The 22,351-nt window shown below is 41.5% G+C and overlaps 1 protein-coding gene across 4 annotated transcripts in view; it reads left to right on the top strand.

The window, feature by feature from the left end:
* Positions 1 to 15,440: 15,440 nt before the first annotated feature.
* The window catches only part of KATNAL1 (katanin catalytic subunit A1 like 1), a 105,883-nt gene continuing 98,972 nt past the window's right edge, over positions 15,441 to 22,351 (top strand). For 2 of the 4 annotated variants that reach the window (XM_002748944.6, XM_078375236.1), the window contains exon 1: positions 15,441 to 15,601. The gene's annotated coding sequence lies outside the window, so the exon portion shown is untranslated. Of the gene's footprint in view, positions 15,602 to 15,865; positions 16,177 to 22,351 lie in introns of those variants that run through there. The other 2 variants (XM_008998082.6, XM_035302433.3) reach the window with 1 other exon arrangement.

Below are 22,351 nucleotides of genomic sequence, written 5' to 3'. Positions count from 1 at the left end.
TGAGAGGCTGAGGCAGAAGGAGCACTGAGATCAGGAGTTCAAGACCAGCCTGGCCAACACGGCGAAACCCTGTCTCTACTAAAAATACAAAAATTAGCTGGGCACGGTGATGAGCACCTGCAATCCCAGCTACTCGAAGGCTGAGACAGGGAGAATTGCTCGAACCTGGGAGGCAGAGGTTGCAGTGGGCCAAGACTGTGCCACTGCACTCCAACCTGGGTGACAGAGCGAGGCTCCATCTCAAAAAATATATATATATATAGATAAGAAAAGTCTGTTGGAACCATTTTTAATTTAAAGGGTACTCTCACTCCCCCATATAATAGGAGTGGTAATGACAGAGTAACATTTGTTTCTGAGTCCATGGAGCAATATGTAAATGAAATTAATTCTTCCTACTCTGTTTCACTACCTTCTCTTTGTCTTCCTTCTTCCTTTCCTGGGAAGTACTGTAAGATAGTACTTAGGGTATATATTTAACTGTTGTTGAATTCTGACTGGAACTAGTCTAAAATGTAAAAATAATTAGTGGAATATTCCATACCTATTACAATAAAAATCAACTAAATCTATCTTATTTTTAGCCATGTGACTCTTCATTGTTTCTGCTTCCCACCCCATGTGGACTGTAGCTCACACACAAGCGTGCACACACACAGAGCCTCCCCATTGCTGATATAAAACACAATTGCTAGATTCCTAGCCCCATCCCCACTGATTTGTGTGGAGGCAGGTGAAGCTCAATAACGTCTAACACGGGCTCCCAGGTGACGCCTATGCTGCCCATCTGGAGACCACTCTTTCAATCGCATTTCTCTACATGCCTCTATCTCCATTATTAAACTAAACATATGGATTAGAGATCACTAATCCATATGTTACCTGCTGAGCTGAAAGGCATTTTAAGAGGTTATCTAGACTAATCATCACTTTGAGCTACTGTCCAAGGCTACTCCAACGAGGTACCAAGTGAAAGCAGTTAAATGTAGTTTCAAGTCCCCGTACTCATAGAAATAGAACTTGGTTGTTTTGGTTACTACATTTTGTTAATCTTGCATAAGAAACGATCCCATGACACAGTATATGTTATCATGCCTATAACAAATGACACATAAACTTCCAAATGACAGTAGTTAATGCCTTGGGACAGAGGAAACTGGCTAATTAAGCTTCTTTAACTTGACCTTCAAATAACTGCCCCTCTCTATATCTTTAATCATTAAACCTATTTTTGTTTCTCATGAACTTTATTGAGGACCGATTTAGGTACAATAAACTGCACCCATTTAAAGTGTACACAAGTCTAACTTTTAAAACTACTAAATTACTAATGACATTAATTTAAAATTATTAGTCAGTATGAATAAAAATATTTTTAGAAACCCTACACGACTGCAAAGTACTACATGCCTTTAGAAAGAAAGAGATGTGAATACGATTTTATATTTTTGGAATCTATTGGGTACACATGATAGAAAGGCAAGTGGGAACAAATGGGAATCAGGATGAGACTGTCCACAAGGACCATGGAAAACCCTAGAGTTGCCTCTGGCATCTGGTGCTGCTGAACTTGGCTTGATGTGCTCAGATAGCAAAGGGTGGTGCGGAGGAGCTGGACGGTGAGAACGGAGTGAAGGGGATGAGTTTTTACCTTTCATGACTGTCCGCCACTTCCTTTATGTTCCAATGTCCCTGCCCTGGTTGGCCCCATTTGAGTTATACCTGGATTATTATGAAAAACCATCAGCAGGCCGGGCGCGGTAGCTCAAGCCTGTAATCCCAGCACTTTGGGAGGCCGAAGCAGGTGGATCATGAGGTCAAGTGATTGAGACCATCCTGGTCAACGTGGTGAAACCCCGTCTCTACTAAAAATACAAAAAATTAGCTGGGCGTGGTGGTGTGTGCCTGTAATCCCAGCTACCCAGGAGGCTGAGGCAGAATTGCCTGAACCCAGGAGGCGGAGGTTGCGGTGAGCCGAGATCGCGCCATTGCACCCCAGCCTGGGTAACAAGAGCGAAACTCTGTCTCAAAAAATAAAAATAAAAACCATTAAAGTTTCTCGTTGCTTCCTGTCTCTCCCTATATAAACCTATCTTGTGTATATCTGTGTTTATGCCACTTTCCAACTAACAAAACTTCAGAGACTCTCAGGGTGAAGTCAGAGTCTTCCCTCTGGCATTTGAAGCCCTCAACCGCTTACCCTGTACCTCATCCACCAATCTCACCTACTTTCAGAGGCAATTCACCTGCTGCAGATGAATGGCTCTGTTGACTTGCTCTTACCTTCATGACTTCCTGCCTGCTGGAAAGTCCCTTCATTTTCCTTCCCTTTCTTTCATGGTCCAATCATAGTTCTCTATCAACGTCATATGCACAATGGAGACTGGATTCCCTCAGAATTCCTTCTCCCCATTTTTGTAGTTCTTACCTTCTGAACTATACATAATAATAAACTGCTTTGGATTTGTGTTTAATAGTTCATGGGCATATGTTCCGTCTCTCAAGTGGAATATAAACTGTTGAGGTCAGGGACCATGCTGTGGAATACTTCTTGGATTTTAGGATTGTAAGTAAGTATAGTAATAAAATAGATACCTTAATGTATAACTAAATGTCTTGTGAGACTTTTCACATAAATCCATGAATGTGAAAACAATCTTTCATTAGACCATGTGTCTTGTTTTTTATTTTAAGAATATGCTATTTTTATAGGCACTAAGGGAATACAGTGTGGTGATATTAATGACCAACATTTGTTGTGTTTTTACTGCGTGTTGGGTACTTTCCTCAGTGCTATGCTGTGCAGGAACTGCCTTAATCCTGACAACACACAGAGACTGGTGCTATTATCATCCCCATTATATAGCCAAGGAAACTAAGACACAAAGACGTGAAGTCATTGGCAAAGTTGGAAAGCCAGACTTGGGGGAGCTGGACCTGCTGGCCACTGGCTTAACCACAGCGCACACTGCCACTCGTTCATACAAGAAACACATGAAATATAGACTGTGTTGAGAAATAAATAGCAGAAATGTAATTAGAGGCCAGAGGAAGAGGTTGTAAAGACCACGTCAGGATTTATGCCTGCGAGATGGTGAGCTGGAACATGTCCTCTGCATAATGAAGGTGTTATATTCTAACAAATGCAGGAGAAAGAAGAGTTCATTATCTGTAGGATCTATTTTTAGATCCCTTTTCTTATGTCATTATAAAGAAAATATAAAGTCTCCAATGTGATTACTCAGCATATGATAGGTCTGATCTTACTTTTTTTTTTAGATGATCTAGCTAAGCTCTATTTTGCGGAGTTTTTCCATTAGAAATCTCCTTTTCAAACCCAGCAAATGTTTAATATTGTCTACTGTAATAGTTGGAAATTCTCCCTTGGGGGTCATAAGCTCTTTAAATATTTTTAGGTTGCCAGATTTCTTCTTTGTCTCTCCAGGAAGCCAATTTTGTTCCGAAGAGTAATCCAGCTCTGTCTTTTGCACACTCACAGCATCACAATGAAACGCTGCCCGATTACCTCCTTTGTGGGATCCAGAGGTGTGAGTATTTGTCTCCAGGCTATTGCTGTGGACTATAAACTCTCCTCAGATGAGAGATAAACCACCTCTTCTTTATTTAAACCTCCAGGTCTGGTAAGTTTACTCCAGGTCTGGTAAGTAAACTCACCAGGAGTTTACTCCATTCCAATTGTTTCCACTCTTGTAAAAGAAGTGAACAAATGAGACACTGAAAGGGAGTAGTTAAGGGGATGTTCCTTCTGGGTGGTGCCCAGTTTGAAAGGGGATACTGAAAAGTCAAATCCTTTTATCATCTTGTGTCTTCACATCTGGTTTGAGAAGGGCGTTCAGAGGTATATAGAGGAGGAAGTGCTACTTCTCCTGTGAAGACAGAAAGTCTAGTGTACTCTAGTGGATATTTTCTTCTGACAATGGTTTCTTTAAGAAATTTGAGTCAAATAGCTAAACCTATGTTTTCGCTAGGAACTATTTTTAATAGATAATATATTTATATTTATAAAATAAATGTACGCTTATTTGGGTTAACCCTAAAGTGAAACATCATATAAAACATGTATAATTTGTGAATACATCAGAATTCAACAGGAAAATAACATTATTAAATAATGTATGATTTTTTTCCTTATTATCCACTGGGAAAATAACAGAATTGGCCACTTGTCAGCTATGCGCTTATCCTCTGAGATTTTTTTCTTTTAAAATAAAAGGTATTCAATTTTCTAATCACTATGACATAGGAAGTCCTGTGGAATGTTTTCAAGGGGAGCTTAGTGGAGGAACAGTGAAGGGGTTGGGACGCTGTCTGCACCATCTCATCTCTCAACAGTGGCAGTTCAGGAAAAAGGCCAGCTACCTAGTGATGGTGGCATTTAAAATTTTTGTGGTTTGAGCTCTCGGTCCAACTCTTGGATTTCTTTCCCAAGTGACCTCAGACCTATCTGACTTACGTACTTCATTTTTGGAACAAACAGATGGATTTTTCCAGAACCACACGCTGTGTCCTTTTAAAACTGTGATCATTTTCAGCAGCCACTGAAATGTACAAATAGTCTCAAATGGCAGTGGTTCCTAACCTTAGCTGCATATGAGGATCACTTGGGGAACTTTAAAAAAATACTGATGCCCAGTTTCTCCCCACCAGATTAAATTTTAGTTGGCCAGGGTGGGACCTAGACGTGTGCCTGTGTAAAGCTCCCCAGGGGATTCCTGTGTGCTCCAACTTAGAATCACTGCTCTAAAGACATGCTGAGAAGAAAGAGCTTCCCCTCACTGGCTGGCTGCTTGTGTACCTTTAGATATGGTAGCAAGAGGGGTGTTATATAGGTGATAATAAGCTGCAAAATTACTGAATGGCTTCAATGAAAGGCACTGTTAAAGTAAAGAGGTTATAACAAGTATTACTCTTATTATTTTGTTAGAAAACATTGCTAATACTAGATATCTGTGGATTACCAGCTCAGTTATGAAGCACTTTCACACATACCACCTGTTTTGTCTTCATAGGCACCCTGTGAGGCAGAAAGGGAAGGTATGATTATGTAAATTTTTTTATAGTGAGGAAATGAAGGTCAGAAGGTTGAATGGGGCCAGGTGTGGTGGCTCATTTCTGTAATCCCAGCACTTTGGGATCCCTTGAGCCCAGGAGTTCAAGACCAGTCTGGGCAACATAGAAAGACCCCTGTCTCTACAACAAATTTTAAAAAATCAGGCAGGTGTGGTTTATGCTACAGGAGAGGTTGAGGTAGGAGGATCACTTGAGCCCAGGAGTTCAAGGCTGCAGTGAGCTATTATCGCACCCCTGCACTCCAAACTGGGTGACAGAGAACGACCCTGTCTCAAAAGAAAAAGTAAAGTGAACAACATGTCCAAGGTCATATACCTTAATAGTGGGCAGACTTGGGTTAGATTCCAAGTTTTTTTTGTTGCTATTGCCTTGCAGCAAATTGGCACTATCATACATGAGAATCCCCACCAGTTCTAGTCAGTAGCTATGTGACCCATGGACAGTTGTTTAACCTCTGTGAACCTCAGTTTTCTCACCTACAAAATCGGCAATACTTGTATCTACTTCACAGGGCTGCTCTGAGCTCAAATAAGCTCAAAGAAGATAAAGCATTCTCACAGACTATAAAAATAGGTACATATATAAGCTGTGGCTATTATTATGAACTAGCGGGAGAAGGCAGTAGTTTGAGAGAGGTCACGTTATTTATAATGCTGTTATCGTGCTCTTAGGATTTTAAATTAAGCCCAAAACATGAGTTGTTACCTTACAATATCTTATTCTTTTTAATATAGTCTGCATCTCTTTTTGACCTAGTTTGTTTATTAATTCAACATCCAGGGTTGCAGAACTGACCTGAGCAGACCAGGCTTCCGAGTATCACAAAAGTGTCTGAAGGGGAGACACTGAGTACCTTCTGGGTTCACATTCCCCTTCTCTACTGCATTCCTGGATTTTCTGCCTGACAGTGGCATCTGAAGCAGTGGCTGTATCTGTCCTTAACCACCCTTTAAGTCCATAACATGCTATATTACCTTATTTTGGCTCCCTGGGACTATTTTGGAGGACCTGAATTAGTCATGTGGGGTACTTGATTAAAAAATATTTAACAGCCCTTTTCTTTTGCTCAACTCTGGGCCTCTCTGTTTGAGAGCAGACCTGGGTTAAGAGAGCAATATCTGAGGTTTCTCTCTAAGAGATGAACATCGGGAATCAGTTAAGGAAAAAAAAAGAAAGAAATGGGTTTTTAAATCTCCCTTTCATCATTCAATCCACTGTCAGTGAGACATCTGATGGTACTTAGTTATATATATATATAAAGAATCCTCATTTATAAGTACAGGTCATTTTATACCTATTTTTTTTTTCATTTAGCACTGTCAAGTTCCACTATTATTTTCATAATTCTCTCTAGCACAGTGCTCTATGTATAATAGATTTTCAATAAATGTTGTCAGGAACTTCTTTCTCTATCCTTAATCTCTAAGACATTCATTCATTTGCTCATATAAGAAACACCTATTAGGTTTTGACTTTATGTCAGGCACTATGCTAGGGCTGGGGATACGAAACTGTAGAGACCTACCCCCCATTCTCAAAGAACTTGTCTTGTGGGAAAACAAAGAAGTGAACAGATGATTCAATTCAGAGTAAGTGCTGTGATGGTGAGGGCATAGGGTTCTACAGGGTACAGAGAAAGAAGACCAGGGTCAAGAATGGGTTCCAGAGGCAATGCCTGAGCTGATTCTTGATGGACAAAGAGGAGTTGGGGAGATGACAGGTACAGTAGGGGAAAGTGGGTGCCGGAAGGGGAAGGACATGTGCAGGCACAGAGCGTCTGGGAGCATGAGGAGGCAGAAAACAAGGAAGAGCAGGCCAGGTCACCATATACTCTGCACTGCATCCTGCAAGCTGTGTTTGCTACACCTACTAGTAGTTCATGAACTAAATGTAAGTAAAATGGGATAGAGAACACCAGAGCACAGGACAGTAACCAAGGCCCTCAGTCTGACAGTCTGCAAGGAACTGAATTCTGGCAACCACCGCGAGAGCCTGGAAGCAGATCCTTCCCATGTCAAGCCTTCAGAAGAGATCCCAGCCCTGGATGATACCTTAACTGCAGCCTCATGAGGCACCCTGGAGCAGAGAACCCAGCTAAGCTGTAACTGAATTCCCACAGAAACTGTGTAATAAATATGTGTTGTTTTGAGCAAGTGTGTGGTAATTTGTTATGCAGCAATAGAAAACTAATATGCTGCCTAATTTATATTTGACTTCCTCTGCTTCCTGAGCTTCAGCCTCACATTCCTGCCTTGACAATCCTCATACAGTGACACCTACATCAAATCCAAATACACTTTCATACATTCCTACTCATGAGACCAGCAAAAGCAGAGATGTCAGATAATTCCAAGGTATGATGAAGTGGGAATTCTCTTACATTGCTGTTCTGAGCATACATGAATACAGTGACTTTAGGGAACACTGGTGAAATCCAGGAAAACTGAAGATGAATGATCTTTGCTATCTATCATTCTACTTCTTGGATAAACTCTCCAAAACCTTTCACACATACACATACAAGGAAGTATTCAACAATGTTTGTTGTACAATTTTTAGTATTATTGAAGGACAGAAATGGACTAAATAGTCACCAACAGGAAATAGATGAATGGTATTATATGGTTATGGCAATTAAAAATAAGTGAACTAAATCTATTAACATGTATAAATCTCAGAAACATACTGTTAAACAAAAAAAGGCAACCTCAAGAAAGCATAACATAAGGACATTTATAGAAAGCTTGAAATATGCAAAATATTATATAATGCCTATAATATATAGATATGTAATAATAGTAAAAGAACATGAATCCAAAAATAACATCAAAATCAGGATGTGGCGAGTACCAGAGTTTTTTGTTATGCAACTCTCTAATTTTTTGTGTGTTTTAAATTTTAAAAAATTCAAACGCTTTTCTGTCATGAAGGTGTAAATCCTGGCACAGATCAAGAAGGAAGCAACATATGTTTCTTCCAAATCTTATGTAATTGCCATACTTACTTTATTTCATCTTAACTTCACTTTCAGACAGTAAGAATAGGTAACCAGTAATTTGGGAAAAAGGGATCGAGATGAGGTTGAATAAGTGCTGTTAGAATCCTTTATTGTCAGTGAGGATTTTCTGGACGTGTGAAAATTGAGGTGAAACTTAAGAAAGGAGTGAGGCAGGCCAGCGAATATAAGGAGAGAATACCAGGGAGAATAGGATGATAAACAGTCTGCTTGAATTGTTAACCATTTAGGAACAATTCATGTAAGCCAACGTTTATGATTTTCTATCATTTATGCATATAAATCACAAAGACAACCTAAAATGCATGAGAAACAGGAAGGAAGAAAGGAAGTGGAATTTTCCTCCAAAACTCATCTGTCTCTATTCTCCATAGTGGAAGCAGAACAGACTCAAGAAAAATAGGAAAAGAAAGGATTTCAGACATGGGAGGGGCCCTGGAGAGGGTTTGCATCTCCTCAGAAGGGGAAACGGGATCCCAGCTGTACTGCTCCTTTCGCATTCATACTTGAAATGTTCTGTGGTTGGGGTTGCCTGGCACAACACTGTCTTCTATGAATAGAAAACCTGATCACAAGCTGCTCTTCCTCTGTGACATGTCACCTACATTGTAACATGCTTCAGTGGATAAATCAGAAGGTGACATGCTTTTCAATTCACTAGAAGATTCTCTGCATGTCACAAATGAAGTAACTCTTGCCAACATTTGCCTGAGTAATTCACTATGAGTTATGTATTCTACTAAATGCAAGGTCCTAAAACAGTTAGGTGAAAAAAGTGTTGATAATGTATTAGTATCTAGACTCATATCTAGTCATCATAGAGTATCTGCAATGACTTATTGCTCAATGAAAATACTATTTCTCCAGCTATCACAGATGACTATATATTCATTCATTGAGTTATGTGCCCACAACACTCCAAGTGTTACAAATCCACTTAACAGCCTCAAGTCCTGGGTTTTCTGTTCATATTTCTGAATTAGCATAAAGAAATGCAAAATCATAAGTAAGGAGAATCCTCATAGATTTCTGCCAAGAGGTTTTGTGTTTATCTTGGCATACATAAGAAATATTTTGAGTTCCTAAAATGTGGAGCAGCTCTTTTTATTAAGAATATGTGATTAAGTGAGTCTCACTTCTAATGGGAGACTGAGGCATAAGTATAGTAAGTTCATGAATAAAATAGAGCAAAAGCCTCATTTTGACTGGATAAGGCAGAAACACAGGTATAAGGTATTAGTATAATCTTCTTAATTTCCTCCTTGTCTACTATCTCTTCACATTACATAGAAAAGGCATCATCAGGCCAGGTGCAGTGGCTCATGCTTGTAATCCCAGCACTTTGGGAGGCTGAGGCAGGCAGATCATAGGGTCAAGAGTTCAAGACCAGCCTGCCCAATATGGTGAAACCATGTTTCTATTAAGGAATACAAAAATTAGCAGGGCGTGGTGGTGCACACCTGTAGTCACAGCTACTTGGGAGGCTGAGGCACTTGAATTTGGGAGGTGGAGGTTGCAGTGAGCCGAGCTTGTGCTACTGCACTCCAGCCTGGGCAACAGAGTGAGATTCTGTTTAAAAAAAAAGAAAAAAAAAGGCAACAACAGAGAGACAAAATTGACACTATGAAAATCTACCTTTTAGCCAGGCGTGGTAGCTCACGTCTATAATCCCAGCACTTTGGGAGGCCACGGTAGGCGGATTCCCTGAGGTTGGGAGTCGAGACCAGCCTGACCAATACGGTGAAACCCCATCTTTACTAAAAATACAAAATTAGCTGGGCTTGGTGGCACACGCCTGTAATCCCAGTTACTCTGGAGGCTGAGGCAGGAGAATTGCGTTAACCTATGAAGCAGAGATGGTGGTGAGCCGAGATCCCACCATTGCACTCTAGCTTGGGCAACGAGAGCGAAACTCCGCTCGAAAAAAAAAAAAAAATCTACCTTTTAAATCCTTCTCTTCCACTCAATCAAGTTGCATTTCACTGTATGAGGTCTCTGGTACCAGTTCCTGGCTTTCTTCATCATTAACTTTCTGCTTCCTCTCACTTGCTAATAGGGAGTAAAACTGTAGCACGTAAAGAAGCTGAGTTCCTGCATGTCTGAGAGAGGTCAGATTCCATATGAAGCCTGGGGTTCAGGCTCAACTGTCATGGACAAGTGCAGGCTCACCTCTAGTGATCCCTACGTTCCAGACCTGGGGTCCAACAGTGACAACTGCTGTAATGGAGCAGGGTCTTTGCTTTTCATGGACCTGAAATCCAGAGTACTTCTACATGTTAAGACTGACGGCATCTGGCTATTTAAAAACTCTCGGTCCTCTAAAGCAGTGTTTCTTAAACCCTTTTGATGGACACTTATGGCAGGAAGTACATTTTACTTTGCAATTCATATCAGTCAGGGTCCAGTCAGGAAAAAAGAAACTTTTTTTTTTGAGACAGAGTTTTGCTGTTGTTACCCAGACTGGAGTGCAATGGCGCGATCTCGGCTCACCACAACCTCCGCCTCCTGGGTTCAGGCAATTCTCCTGCCCCAGCCTCCCGAGTAGTTGGGACTACAGGCACGCACCACCATGCCCAACTAATTTTTGTATTTTTAGTAGAGACGGGGTTTCACCATGTTGACCAGGATCTCTTGACCTCGTGATCCACCCGCCTCGGCCTCCCAAAGTGCTGGGATTATAGGCGTGAGCCACCGTGCCCGGTCGGAAAAAAGAAACTTAAGTAGGCATTTCAAGAGTGAGAATTTAGTACAGGGAATTGATTAGTCAGATGTTCAACGACTGAAAAATTAAAAAAGGAACACTGGAGTAACACGTAGGTTATACCTGTGAGAAGCAGCTTCTGCCTGTAGGACTGGAGATCCAAGGCAGGAGAGGTTGGGGTTGGAAGAAAGTGCTGGTGAAGCTGGGGCACAGGCTTCTGAAGAGGGACACTGCCTGGCCGCTGCGGTGGGTCACACTCTGAAGTGCAGGGAGAAGAGAGGAGATGAGGTTGGTTCTGAGATACAACAAGAGACAGGTAAAACTGCCACCAGGCTAAAAGGCTGTTGCAGGAGGGATGCTGACAAGCATAGCAGGCCACCAGGAAGGGGCAAACTGCTTCCCTTTCCTCCAGCCTCCTGCTCTTCCTCTGGTCCTGCTGTGCTGCCCCTGCCTCTCCCTGCCCCTGTCATCTCCAGATGACAAAGGAGAAACGTTTGCACAATTCCAGCCCCACACAGGACAGAGGGTAGGTTTAAAGCTGAAAGATGACAGCTCAGTAACTGCCGTAGGATACTTGACCCTCATCATGCACATCCCCTCTGGATTTCATTTTCTATCATATTCTATTGCGTTCTGCTTTACCCTACACTACCTTACCTTATCACATTTTCACTATTACAAAGCTGGAAGAGACCCATCACATTGACTTCATGACCTACTAATAGGCTGTGACTCACAGTGAGGAAAACTCTGTTCTAGACTTTCAAGGGTAAGAGGGCCTGAATGTTGGAATTCAGTGCTACTTACATACTGAATTCCTTCCACAGCAACAGTGACTTAAGGAATTACTTCCCAAGGTACTCTTCCACTGAATATGTATGGGGGTCCACAGTTCTATAGGCTTCAGGGAAATTTTTACCAAGAGGCTGCAAATGTCCTGTATAGCACTAGAAGAGGAAGAGCTATCAGATAAAGGAGGTTTTGCTCAGGGGAAAAGTTAAAAGAACCACCAGTCAAAAACACTTATTGTGCCCTCATTATATATAGGGTATATGTAAAAGAACCACCAGTCAAAAACACTATGAAGGTGTTTTTGAGAATACCCAAAAATGCACGTTGGAGGAGCTTGAAATATAGTGAGAAAAGACAAAAAGCCAATGACTACAAACCGGTAGATGATGAGCAGCCACTCAGTACGGTAAGCTGTTGATGGAGTGAGATTGGCAGGAAATATTCTGAGTGCAGAGCAGGGTGATAGGACTGAGCACGAATGATCTGGAAAGGTTTCAAGTGAAGGTTAGTTTTCAAAATACATAGAACTTAGATGGGATAAGGGGCTGGCAACTCAGGCGTAGAGAACAGAAGTAACAGAACAAATTACGGAAGGAAGAGGAGGTCTGCTTGTGCAGTACTGGAACTTGCGGATCAGACCTAGCAAGAGAAATCGGAGCGTCAACCTTGGCTGAGGTGGAAGCTTGTAAATGGAGAAGGTGTAGTGACTGGACCTTGGCAACGATCCTCACATTTAAGGATTAGATAAAAGAGCTTGTGAATAACATAATGAAGTCTGGTTGGAAAGCTCTGAAGAGATCCATCATGGACCATCAAGGAGAGTGGTGAGCAATATCAATTGCTAGAGATCCCAAGAACACCAATAACTGAGAAAGACCTCAACTGTGAACCAGATATGCTGTAAATGAGGGTGGTGCCTCTTGACCACGCTGCCTGTGGGGATTAATGTGCCGCTTTCAGCTCCATCTTTTGGATTTGCATAGGGTGTTTATCACTTGAAAAGGTCCAAAGTAACTATGATTTACTGTCAGTCCTTATTCTTCCTACCCGTCCACAGCCATGTGAGCCACTGTGCTTCAGTGGCTTGTGGTCTTCCCTCCTCCAACTCACTGCAAAGCAGCTGTTTGTGCTGCCATCATCCATTCTCAAGTGGCCTGTCCTGCTGAGCTGATTTTCTGGGATCCTGGCTTCACAAAACAAGGCGTGTTATGCATTGGGACCTTGCCCTTGGAGACTTTGTCATGGCTGTAGGCTGCACTACAACCCTGGCCAGCCGCCTTGCAAAGAAAGACAAGGAACAGGTCACAAGGGAAACCAGGTGAGGGAGAGATGGATCCAGTGAACCTATCATCCCTACTACAAACACGTGCTCAGCTGGTAGCAAATCAGTATCATCTTCTCCAACAGTAAAGGAGAATTTATTTACATGCTCAGTTGTGATCAAATTGCTGCAGGTGACAGGTCCTATACGGATGTCCTATGGCTTACTACTCAGACTTTGTTCTGGACTTTCATCTCTTAAGTGCTGTTGTGTTTTCTGTACAAGCAATGGTTACTTTGGTTTCTTTTCTTCTTCGTAGACAGCAGATTCCAGATATGATCACATAGTTTCCTCATTTATACTAAACAGAGGAACCATTATTATCGATGTAAGAAAATGGGTTTCATAAGTGAACCCACTGTGAAGATAGTCTGGACAGGGGTGTTAGTCCATTTTCACACTGCTAATAAAGACATATCCAAGACAGGGTAATGTATAAAGGAAAGAGGTTTAATGGACTGAGTTCCACATGGCTGGGGAGGACTGATAATCATGGCAGAAGATAAGGAAGAGCAAAGGGACTTCTTACACAGTGGCAGGCAAAAGAGCTTGTGTAGGGGAACTCCCATGTATTAAACCATGAGATCTTGAGACTCATTCACTACCATGAGAACAGTGTGGGGGAAACTATCCTCATGATTCAATTATCTCCATCAGGCCCTGGCCTTGACACGTGGGGATTATTATAACAGAAGGTGAGAGGTGGGTGGGGACACAGCCAAACCATATCAACAGGTCATGTACATAAACTGCTTAACATTTATTGAGCAGCTACACTGTGTACTGAATCAAATAGAATATGAGGATACCTATGTGAAAAAATATTTTAATAGCTGGCACCAGAGTTCCTCTTAGTTACTTTGTGTAGGAAAATGCTTTGGTAAACAGTTTAGGAATGGTAGGTAACTATGAAGGCACAGATTAGGAGATGGAGATAAAAATATTCTATAAAGAGAGAAGAGAGGAGGGGAGAGATGGGACCAGAGAGATGGTACAACAGCCGGAGGTTACAGGTTATGAAGAAGAAATGGGAGTAAGCAGATAAAAATACCACTGGAGGAACTGGAGGCCTTTTAAGAGCAGGGATTTCTAATTTTAGGTTTTTTGCATCCTTAATTTAAAACCACTCATCTGCTCCAAACCTTCCAGAGTTGGCTATAGAAACAGCCAAATAAAAGGGACTAATTTCGACATTACGTGTCAGCAGCAGTAGACAGAAAAGAATTGCAAGAGGTGATATGTGGAAAAATCTTAAGTGTTCAGAAAAAGTAAGAACTCAGAGCCAGAAGTGCAATCATTGAGAGGACATTGGCCTTGGCGAACAACAAAAGGTGGATAAGGAACTCAATTTCAAGAAATCTCTGTGGCAGGATGACTCAGCTGGATTACAGGCATAGTGACTTGCTATTTTTGACCATAATTTTTCAGGTGATATTCATTACTAGAAAATGGCAAGGTCAGTAATTCAATTCCCTTCCTCTTTTTTTCTATTAAATCTCTGGGCCTCAGTTTTCTCATCTATAAAATCTAGAGATTGGGCCTAGAACATCTCTGTGGTTTCTATTAGAGTCCATAGTTCTAATAATAACAACACATTTTTATGTTCCTTTTTGAGGTAAATCTATATGCAGCGAAATGTACAAATCCTAACTGTCCCATTCCAAGAGTTCTGACAAATGCATATACTTCTGTAACCGAAACACTTAGCTATAGAACTTTTCCATCACTGCAAAAAATAATCTCAAATCCTTCCCTGACGGCCAGCCAACCACTATCGTGAGTTTTATCACTATTGATTAAATAATTAATATTTAATAGCTATTGTTAAATGCTAGTTTTATTTCTTAGAAGAGCTGCAAGATGGTTATCTCCATTTTGCAGACCAAAACGTCAAGAGGTGAGAAAGGCGCCCCTGGTCATCAGCCACCATGCTATAGGGGCAGGACATGAACTAAGAATTCGTTTTGGAAGCCCAAGCTCTTCACCTGTTTATCTTGGAATCCACAAACTATTGCCCAAGAAACAGCATAAATCCAAATTCAGTCGAAAGCAATGCCATTTGCAAGTTCTAAAACATCATGAATAATCCTAAAAACCATATGCATTCCATCTTATTGAAGGACTCCTTTCTATCCCACTCTCCAGAGTATGGAGAAAGGGGGTGCGAACGACTTCAATTCCGTTTGACTGGAGATAAAAACAGGTGGCGTAGGTTCCATACATCCCATCCGGCCAGGCCCAGCGGCGGACGCCAAGGGCCCAGCGACGCCTCGGGTGCCCCCACCGAAAGCAGCAGGCACGAAGGCGCCCCGCCACGGGGGTTGGACGCAATCGAGGCGGGCTCATCAAGCACTACTGAAGCTCAGTCAGCCACGAGTCCTCCTCAATGTCACTGTCTCCCTACTCTCCCACCCTGTGCTGCAGCACCTCCCTTCCCCGGAAACCGGGGAGGGCGTCCCAAGCTCCGCCCCAGAGCGGACTCACACGCCCCGCGCTCCCTCCTGCGCTGCCCCCACCTCGTGACCGCGGCTGCCACGGCAACCGTGCGCCGCCGCCGCCGCCGCCGCAGCCTCTTCCCGCACGTCGCGAACTAACGGACTCGGCGGCGGCGGCGGCGTATGCCCCACCCCCACCCCATCCAGACGGCATCGCGTACTGTGCCCCGACCTGCGCCTCCTAGGTAATGAATCCGAGGGACAGGGGCGCAAGCGGGACAGCAGGTGGTGGTGGTGGGGGGGCTCTAGCCTATAGTCCCTCCCGACCTCCCACTACAGGAGATGCCTGGGCAGTGCGTGGTGGGGTTCCTTGGGCGCTGGCCCCCGTGCGGGGACTGGGAGGAGCGCGGGAGCGCTAGGCTCGCGGGGCATCATGGGGATTGTAGTTCAGTGGCTCCTCAGGCTCGCGGCCTTGGTGGGGTAGTTCAGACCGGCGAACTACAAAGCCCGGCGGCCCCGATCGCCGGGAAAGACCGATAAACTTTGAGCGGACCGGGACAGAAAAAAATCTCTCTTTGTCTTGAGGGGGCTGTCGGGTGGTCGCAGAACTGGGCACTGTGCGTTGGGAAAGGGAAGTGGAGGTGAGCCTGGGGCTTCCTACCCGGTTGCTGGGCCCGCCCCGGCTGCAGCGCTCACCCCACCCGGTCTGAGCCACCGCCCTGCACAGTCTGAGGGATGAGCAGCCGCCCAAGCTGCGGGGCCTCCGGCCTTCGGCACCTCTGACTCTCGCAGGTTGCTGCTTCTCCGTGCAGAACCGTATGTAAGTCACACGTTGGATGTGAATCCTGAGAAACCATGTTTTAACAGCCTTTTCTCCTTTCCCGGATACGTTTATTTCTAGATTAGTCATGTTTGTTTTAAAGTAGCTCAGAGGTGATTGCATATTAAACCCATCAATTGGTAATTACTCAAAGGGCAGTAATGTTTCAAGGTTAAGTGTGGAAATAGATAAAAAGATGTCATTGCGATTTTATGGTGGTATCTGGCATTTTTAACGTTTTGCATTTTTGCATTTTATTTCTTGAGGTTCAAGGTTGTGAAATGAGTGCTCTTCCCCACCCCAACTTGCCATCCTGAACAGTGCATACACATATTTTGATTAGTTCAGTTTTAAATTACTAGTAATTTTAGAAAACATACTTTTTTTTTTTTAGCTGTAGGCAGCAGTAATTATTTTTTTGGATCATTTCAGTGTTATTCAGAATTTTTCAGCATGTTTTCAGTAGGAAAAATACCATGTTTTTAAATTAATTAATTAATTATGCTCAGGAGTACACCTGAGTCCTTAGGGTTGACCCAAGAATTGGTGGGAAAGGGAGGTGACACAGATTTAGGAAACCTTCCTTGGCGACCCTTTAAAAATTTTCAAAAGGTCGATAACCATTCTAGAAATTTGCTGCTTTATGAAGTAAGTTGGAGAATTGTTGATATTATTGTGAGTTTGTGTGTGTTTAGAAACAAAAAGACACAAATCCCATAAAATTATTTCTCTCTTAATTAAAATGAAGCTGACCTGTGTAAATTTTACTTGAGGTAGCGATTTTGTACAAGGAGGAGACGGAAAGTAGAGTTACTAAGACAGGTAGAAAACAAAATTGAGGCCTTATGTGATACAGCATCAAGTTTGAAGTATTTTATTTATTCATTCAAAATTTGCTAAGAACCTATGTGCCAGACATTACGCCAGATGGTGAGAATAAAGAGATGAAAAAAGATAGTATCCTGCATGGGCAAACAGTCATGTCATCACAATAGTGTGGTAGAGATATGTTCAAGTTGCTATAGGAGCCCAGAGTGGAAATAATCACATAACAGTAACATTTATTGAATATGTAAGGTGCTGTGCAGAGTATTTTGCATACAGCTCCTTAGTTAATCCTCAAAACAGTTGGTGAAGTAGTTACTGATTTTTAGAGATGAGGAAATAGGCTTTAGAGGCCTTGTACAAAATCATAGCGGGTAAAGGGTGAACCTGGGATTTCAGCTCAAGTGGGTCTGGTCATGAGCTCAAGCACTGATCATTCTCTTTGTCAATTAGTAGAAAGATACTGACTCTGTCTAAAGAAGTCAGGGGAGGTCTGGAGTATAAATCATACTTTTAACTTTTGTTAACTTTTAACTCATGTTAAAATAGTTGAATAGGCTTTCGTTGGAGTGATGAAGAGGAAAGTCAGTCTAGGACAAATGGATGGCACAACATGAGCAAAGGGTAGATTGTTGTATTTGGGGAACCCTAGGTAGTTCTGAATGACTGGATCCCAGAATACTTGCAATTAGTGGTTGAGGCCAGATATTGAAGTACTTGGTACTGTGTTCGGAGTTTAGAATTCATCTTGACATGGGGCAGCCATTGGAGAATTTTAGCTAGTGTGGTGGTGTCATCAGGTTTGTGCTTTAGAAAGATAACTCCAGCTCCAGTGTAGAGAATGGACCTGGGAGGGGAAAGATTAGAGTGGTAGTAGAAAACCCAGTTGTATAATAGAAAAAAAAAAAAAAAGTCCAGTAGAGAAATGAAGACAGTCTGAATTAAGCAGTTGGAGTCACAGAGAGACATGGATTGAAGGAATGTTTAAGTGATACAATTGATAAGACTTGATAAGTGTTTGTGTGTTGGGAGTTAGAGAGATTTGGAATTCTAAGATGATTGATTCCTCAGTTTCTGGCTAGCACAATTGAGGTAATAGTGAACCCATTGACTGAGTGAGATGAGGCGGAACTGGTTTTTGTTGGGGTGAAAGATAAAGGTATTAGTTCAGTTTTGAGTATTTGTTTGAGGTTCCTGTTGGATATTCAAGTGGGGATGCATTTGAGTCTGGAGTTCGGAGAGAACAGGCTGGAGTTAGAAGTTTGCATATAGATAAGTAGTTAAGGCTACAAGGGAGAATGGACCAGCTCACGTTGGAGTAATGAGTAGAAAAGAAAAAGAGGTTTGGATATGGAACTCTTATTTAAGAGATGTATGTAGGCTGGGTGGAATGGCTCACGCCTGTAATCCCAACACTTTGGGAGGCGGGTGGGTCACGAGGTCAAGAGATTGAGACCATCCTGGCCAGCATGGTGAAACCCTGTCTCTACTAAAAATACAAAAATTAGCTGGGCATGATGGCACACACCTGTAGTCCTAGCTATTCACCTGAACCCTGGAGGTGGAGGTTGAATCGCTTGAACCCGGGAAGTGAAAGTTGCAGTGAGCCAAAATGGTGCCACTGCACTCCAGCCTGGTGACAGAGTGGGACTCCGTCTCAAGAGAAAAAAAAGAAAAAGAGATGTGTGTCTGTGTTTCGGGGAGGAGCCTACAAATGAGACTGTTGTTAGGAGGTGGAGAGAAAGAAGAAGTGGGAGAGAGCATAACAAACAAAGGAGGAGAAAGTAAGAAGCCTGGAGTGGTCCAGAGTATCATTTGCCTTGGAGATGGCATGTAATGTAAAGACTGAGAAGTGCTTGATGTATTTCATGGCCAGAAATCATTTTAGAACTTTGTAGAAATGAAGAGCAATCAGTGAGCACATGCTACTTAAAAAAATACTGAAAATTTCCCATAATACATACACAAAAAAAGAGAAAATAAAATGAACTCCAGTGTAACTATCACCTAGCTTGAAGAGTGCACACATAACTAATTTTGTTTTATCTGTAATTCCTACTTCTCCAGTGGGTTATTTTGAAGCTAAACTCAGATACAGCTTTTCATCTCTAGGTATTTCAGTATGTATTTTTAAAAGGTAGGGATTCTTTCAAAAATTAACTTTAGGCCAGACGCAGTGGCTCATACCTTAATCCCAGCACTTTGGGAGGCTGAGGTGGCAGATCATGATCAGGAGATCAAGACCATCCTGGCCCACATAGTGAAACCCTGTCTGTACTAAAATACAAAAAATTAGCCAGGTGTGGTGGTGCGTGCCTGTAATCCCAGCTACTTGAGAGGCTGAGGCAGGAGAATTGTTTGAACCCGAGAGCAGAGGTTGCAGTGAGCCAAGATTGTGCTACTGCACTTCAGCCTGGCCACAGAGTGAGACTCCGTCTCAAAAAAAAAAATTAACTTTAATTTCATTATCCTACTTCATAGTACCTCCTTAATATAAAATTCCCATGAGGTGAGACAATGGCTTGAGTTCAGGATTTCAAGGCCGCAATATTCCAGTGCATTCTAGCCTGGGTGACAGAGCAAGACCCTTCCTGTCTCAAAAAAGGAAATTTCCAGTTGTACATTTTTTTTTAAAGCAGTTTGACTATAAAGAGAAGAAAGAGATGGAACAATAACTAAAGTTTGTAGAGTTGATTTTTTTTGAGGGGGGTGGAAGATTGATAATAAGCTATAAGGGAAAGAGCCACAGAGGTGATATTTGAAGATGTAGGTGATGAAGAGAGAGAAGGTAGCTGATACAGAGTCCTGAAAATATAGGAAGGTATGGGATGGAGCAGGGCGAAAGAGTCGTTCTTGAATTCATTTGTCACATCTAACAAGTATCAGTTAAGGGTTAACTGTATTCCTAGGCACTGAGAAACAAGAAAAGAGAATGGATATAGATATTTATAAGTGGGGTGGTGAAAAAATGAGAGTGTTCAAAGTTTATGGTCTCCACTGCAGGAAAAAGATAGCCCCCCCCCCAAAAAAAAACCCACCAACAAAAAAACCCTAAGTCTCTAAGAGGATAGGGATAATGCCAACTGATTAGAGAAGAGATTGGGGTTGCCAAAGAATGATGGAGATTTGAAATAGCCTCTGTGGAAAAGGAGTTGAGCTAGGACGTGCAAGATTTTTAATTGAGCTGTGACTAGATGTCAGTTTTCAGTGACAGCAAAACATGAGGTGGTGTAATTTTTTCTCTTTAAATTTTGATTGATTTATTAAGGGAGAATTTAAAATATTGAGGAAACCAATAGCCTAATGGGTTGCTGAAGAGAAGAGAATCCAGACCAAGAACTGATGATTGAATTAACTCATCCACCACTTTAGATTTATCAGTTTAATAATTGTCTATTTTGTGTAAATATAACAGTAAACTAGAAAGGCCCTTACAGATTAATACTTTATTGTCTCAACATTTAGAGTCATAATCTTTTATAGAGGACACTCCCCCAAGTGTCATTTACTGACTGTGATGTAGTGGAAGGAGTCAGACTTGTCTAAATTTTGTTTATTTTCTGTGTGATCATTGGCAGGCCTCCAAATCTGTACCCTTATATCATATGAGGTGTTAATACTATCCATCTTATTTGATTTCAGGAAGTTAAAGCAGTTTAGTGGTGGTAAACCCTGAAGTGCTCAACAACTGAATGCATTTCTCCTTCTGCTTCCTTACTAACAGTGTGGCAGGACTACCAGTTCTGTCTGAGAGAAAGGCCCTGTTCTGTGAATTTACTTGACCATGTTAAGCAGGTGAATCAGGTAGTAGTTATTACAAAGTGATGATTCAAGTCTGAGGATGAACCTTTTTTTTTTTTTTTTTTTTTACAGGAAGCTTCCTTTAATGCTATAAAATGTTATTTTATAGGGTATTAATACTATTGTGTTTTGCCTTGTTGTTTTCATCTTTAAAGAAACAAGTTCCACTAGATCATTTTAGATCCCAATAGTTCTAAAATTCTTCAATTCTGACAATATTTCATGTCTGGACTGATTTATTATTTCACTGATATTTGAGCATCTTTTTGTAAATGAAAATGTGTTTATATTTTAATGTGCTCAAGAGTATTTCATTTCATTTTATTTTTTTTAGAGACAGGGTCTGACTCTGTCACCTAGGCTGGAATGCAGTGGTACAGTCATAGCTCACTTCAGCCTTGTACTTCTGGGCTCAAGCAGCCTTCCTGTCTCAGCCTCCCCAATAACTGGGATTTCAGGCGTGTGCCCACACCCGGCTCAACATTATTTTAAACATTTTTCTCTTCAGTGATAACTAGACTTACATATGGTAGTCCTGGGGAAATTATGCCCTAGAATATCTGATAAAAGTGAGATACAGACATTGGCCAGATAAATTCATGGCATAGATTGTGAAAGTAGCTTAAAAAAATGGAGTAGTTTATCCAGGTGGTTTCATCTTCACTGGATATCTTCAGATATGTTTCTTTTGCTGGGGGATGGTTTGATTGTGGTCCTAATTGAACGAATGGCAAAGGAGTAAATGACCTTTTAAGTCCCTTTGTAACTTTGTTCTGTCCATTAGTAATTGTAAAACTCCTATTAAGCAGCCTATTAAAAAGTGAATTTTGATTTGAAATCTTTATTCTTTTTAATATTCTTTTGGTATGATGCTGTTTTTAGTAAACACTTTTTATAGTTTTTAATCATGTCTAAGTATTGTTTTGCATTTTGTAGAGAACTTAATGCTTAGTTGATGATCCCCAATTGTGTTTACTTCCCAGAGTATTATAGAACTCTTTAGAATGGTGGTTTTATGGACATTTATCAAACATAAGTGCCTTGCATTTCAGTCAAATAGTGCACCAAATGGCACACGATACATGAATAAGATCTGACCCCTCTCTCAAAGGAGGTTACATTTCAATCAGTGCTCAAACTAGTTTTGGTATACTTACTCTTGACTCTTGTGTTTTTTAAGGAAATTGTCTCCAAAAAACAATGTATTTTATTTTGTATTTTCATAGCTTTTACGTGTTTGAGGGACAAACAGTATAACTTCATTGTTTCTTTATTCTTGTTTATTCCTATGTCTCTATGAATGTCTTTTTACGTCAGTATTCTTTTCTTTCTGATGTTTTCTCCTTGCCATTTTTTCCTGGTTGTTTGGCAGTGGGAAGAGAAATGAATGAGAGAGAGAATCAGTAGTGCCAGTTTTTTTTGTTTTTTTTTTTTCTGACTACTTATGTGAGAATGTGGATGACTATGGTATTTAACACATAATTCCTGTTTTGTTTTGTTTTTTTTCGTTTTTTGAGACGGAGTCTTGCTCTGTCGCCAGGGTGGAGTG

This window comes from Callithrix jacchus, chromosome 5 (assembly GCF_049354715.1).
Source record: "Callithrix jacchus isolate 240 chromosome 5, calJac240_pri, whole genome shotgun sequence".
In the NCBI taxonomy this organism is placed as follows: domain Eukaryota; kingdom Metazoa; phylum Chordata; class Mammalia; order Primates; family Cebidae; genus Callithrix; species Callithrix jacchus.
This window is presented reverse-complemented; position numbering and strand designations above follow the sequence as displayed.